The sequence below is a fragment of the Silurus meridionalis genome, chromosome 1, assembly GCF_014805685.1.
Source record: "Silurus meridionalis isolate SWU-2019-XX chromosome 1, ASM1480568v1, whole genome shotgun sequence".
Taxonomy (NCBI): domain Eukaryota; kingdom Metazoa; phylum Chordata; class Actinopteri; order Siluriformes; family Siluridae; genus Silurus; species Silurus meridionalis.
The window spans coordinates 35144973-35148783 of record NC_060884.1 but is presented as its reverse complement, the minus strand read 5'-3'; the positions used below and the strand labels follow the sequence as shown (position 1 = coordinate 35148783).

Sequence of the window (3811 nt, the reverse complement as noted above, 5' to 3'; positions counted from 1 at the left end):
TTTACTACACACTCCGTAGTGCACTACAGAGTCTACACTAGCGCCGTTTACCACACACTCCGTAGTGCACTACAGAGTCTACACTAGCGCTGTTTACCACACACTCCGTAGTGCACTACAGAGTCTACACTAGCGCTGTTTACCACACACTCCGTAGTGCACTACAGAGTCTACACTAGCGCCGTTTACCACACACTCCGTAGTGCACTACAGAGTCTACACTAGCGCCGTTTACTACACACTCCGTAGTGCACTACAGAGTCTACACTAGCGCCGTTTACCACACACTCCGTAGTGCACTACAGAGTCTACACTAGCGCCGTTTACTACACACTCCGTAGTGCACTACAGAGTCTACACTAGCGCCGTTTACCACACACTCAGTAGTGCACTACAGAGTCTACACTAGAATTTCATGATCTCCAGGGTGTAGATGTAAAACATCTCCAGCTGCACAGAGTCACCTCCAATCGAAGAGAACATCATCCAGAGGCAGACCATGACAAAGTGGGAAGATCTCAAGAGAGGAGCTGGAACAGTGATCACTGGAACCTCAGGAGCATGTTTAACTCGACCGAGAGAGAGGGAGAGGGAGAGAGAGAGAGAGAGAGCGCCTTAGCTTTAGCTTTAGCTTTGTGAGTATGCCTGTCATCACCCACTCTGAGGCAGTCTGACCACATCTCTCCTGTTCTTCGTCTTACACTTTATCATGATCACTCGTTCCTTCTCTCAGCTGTCAGTGCACTTTACATTTGATGACGTTTTGAGGAGTTTTGTGGGTGTTTTTTATGCAAATAAGCTGCTTCAAACACTGCACTCTTGCAGGTAATTTATTGAAAAAAGTAATATGATTTAATTAATAATATGATAAAATAGACAATTATAAACCTCCAAGCTAAAACACAATTGATGAATGATGAAAATCAGAGAGAGAGAAGGTTGGATGGTGTGGAGATGTGAAGCAGGATGTAGATAGGATTAGTAAGGAGGAAGTGAGAGCAGTGATTAAGAGGATGAAGAGTAGAAAGTCTGTTGGACCAGATGACATACCTGTAGAAGTGTGGAGATGTTTAGGAGAGATGCAGTGGAGTTTATAACCAGATTCTTTAACAGGATTTTGGAAGGTGAGAAGATGCCTGAAGAATGGAGAAGGAGTGTGCTGGTACTGATCTTTAAGAATAAGGGAGATGTGCAGACCTGCAGTAGCTACAGGGGAATAAAGTTGATCAGTCACACCATGAAGTTATGGGAAACAGTAGTGGAAGCCAGGCTGAGAGAAGAGGTGACCATCTGTGAGCAACAGTATGGTTTCATGCCGAGGAAGAGCACCACAGACGCCTTATTTGCTTTGAGGATGTTGATGGAGAAGTATAGAGAAGGTCAGAAGGAGCTGCATTGTGTGTTTGTGGATTTAGAGAAAGCGTACGACAGGGTGGAGAGAGGAGTTGTGGTATTGTATGAGGAAGTCTGGTGTGTCAGAGAAGTATGTGAGGGTGGTGCAGGAAATGTATGAGGACAGTGTGACAGCAGTGAAGTGTGCAGTAGGAACGACAGACTGGTTCAAGATAAAGGTTGGACTGCATCAAGGATCGGCTCTGAGCCCTTTCCTGTTTGCAGTGGTGATGAACAGGTTGAAGGACGAGGTCAGACAGGAGTCTCTGTGGACTATGATGTTTGTGTATGATATTGTGATTTGTGGTGAGAGTAGTGAGCAGGTGGAGAAGATCCTGGAGAGGTGGAGGTACATGCTGGAGAGAAGGGGAATGAAAGTCAGTAGGAGTAAGACAGAGTACATGTGTGTGAATGAGAGGGAGGGCAGTGGAGGGGTGCGGTTACAGGGAGAAGAGGTGGAGAAGCTGGAGGAGTTCAGTTACCTGGGGTCAACAGTGCAGAGTAATGGAGAGTGTGTTAGAGAAGTGAAGAAAAGAGTGCAGGCAGGGTGGAGTGAAAGGGAAAGTTTGTAGGACTGTGGTGAGACCTGAGATGTTGTATGGATTAGAGACAGTGGCATTGAGTAAAAGACAGGAGGTGCAGCTGGAGGTAGCAGAGCTGAAGATGTTGAGATGTTCGTTGGGAGTGACGACAATGGACAGGATTAGAAATGAGTTTATTAGAGGGACAGCGCATGTAGGATGTTTTGGAGACAATGTGAGGGAGGTGAGATTGAGATGGTTTGGACATGTGCAGAGGAGGGACATGGGGTATATCAGTAGGAAAATGCTGAGGATGGAGACACCAGGAAGGAGGAAAAGAGGAAGAACATGGAGGAGGTTTATGAATGTGGTGAGGGAAGACATGCAGGTAGTTGGTGTGAAAGAGGCAGATGTAGAGGACAGGGGGGAATGGAGACGGATGATCTGCTGTGGCGCCCCCTAATGGGAGAAGCTGAAAGAAAAAGAAGATCTACGATTGATTATAAATGACCTAATGGTGAGGACTAACCACAATTGTATGCACATGGACCGTCAACTTTCAAAAAGAAGATTAAAAAGAAGATTTTGGGTTCATGATCATTTTGATTATTAATCAGTGTTTGAGTCTTTAATATCATTCTATTTATAGATCAGTGTGCTGAGAGTCACATTCAAGTCTTTTCACATAAACTGTGATAAAAATGACACATTATAGAACATTATAGTTATAATAAATCACTACTTTGGATACTTAAGTACATTTGAAGGCAAATCATTCTGTACTTTTACTCAAGTGAACGTTTGAGGGGACACTTTTACTTTACTGGAGTCTCATTTTACCTTGTGGATCTACTTTCACTCTACTACATGCTTTATGTACTTCGTCCACCAAAATGGTTAAATATCTGATACCTATTAAAAAATCATTAGGTGCGTATTAGGAAGCACAACTACCTCTACAGACTAAATAAGCTGAGATGTGTTCCTTCTGCAGTTCTGCAATTAGACATAAAAAAAAACAACCCAAAAATTATAGCATTTTCTTATCCGTGCATCCACAAAAAAAACCCGGAAAATGACTTGTTTTTCTGTACTTTGGTTCTGGAGTATCAGAAGAAAATTTAAATAATGGTTCTTTTTCATTTTTCAACTTCTATTTTTAAAACAAAAGTGTAATGAGCAGAAGATACACAGACCAGAATTTGGATCTGTATAAGACGAAATCATATTTTTTCATCTGGAAAAATTTGAGTTTTTTTTTTTTTACAGACATTTTAATTTATTGGATAAAATTGTATATGAAACATGACATAAATCTGTTCTACCAAAAGTGTTCATTGTTGTAAACAGATAAAGTTCTCATTTCTGTCACTTACAGTGGAATCAGTGGTGTGTGATGAGAAGCACTGAGATGTGATCACCTGAGCCACTAGGGGGTGCCATTATATGTAAAATAGCGACGCAAAACAAACAAACAAACAAACAAACAAACAAATAAGAACACTTTGCTGTCATCTGGCAGCATGTTTAGTGTATCAGGAAGTTCCTTTTGGTGGTGGGACCCCGTGGTGGTGGTGATGATGGAACACAAAGCGCTCTTCATGTAACTTAATTAGGAATTTAGGAAATAAACATCACATCCTGATAAATCAGCTCTAAACCGCAAAAAAAAAAATAATAATAAAGACTAATAAAAATAATTAATACTAATGAAAAATGAATCCTGAAGAATTTAAATGATTTGTGTTCTACTCTCGGTTACCTAGCTAGCGTGTGTGTCTTGGGCGAGAGGTTTCATGCTTTAATATTGCTTTCCAAATCACAACATTTCCAGAATTTTGATCTGGAATCGCTTCAGGATCAGGATCAAGATTGGAATCAGAAGATATTGGCATGGC

General features: G+C 41.6%; 1 long non-coding RNA gene across 1 annotated transcript in view; it reads right to left on the bottom strand.

Moving 5' to 3' along the window:
• Positions 1-3178: 3178 nt before the first annotated feature.
• Positions 3179-3811, bottom strand: part of LOC124383700 — a 1751-nt gene continuing 1118 nt past the window's right edge. The window contains exon 3 of the long non-coding RNA XR_006925276.1: positions 3179-3811. This exon is cut by the window's right edge and continues 12 nt beyond it. This is a non-coding gene — a long non-coding RNA (uncharacterized LOC124383700).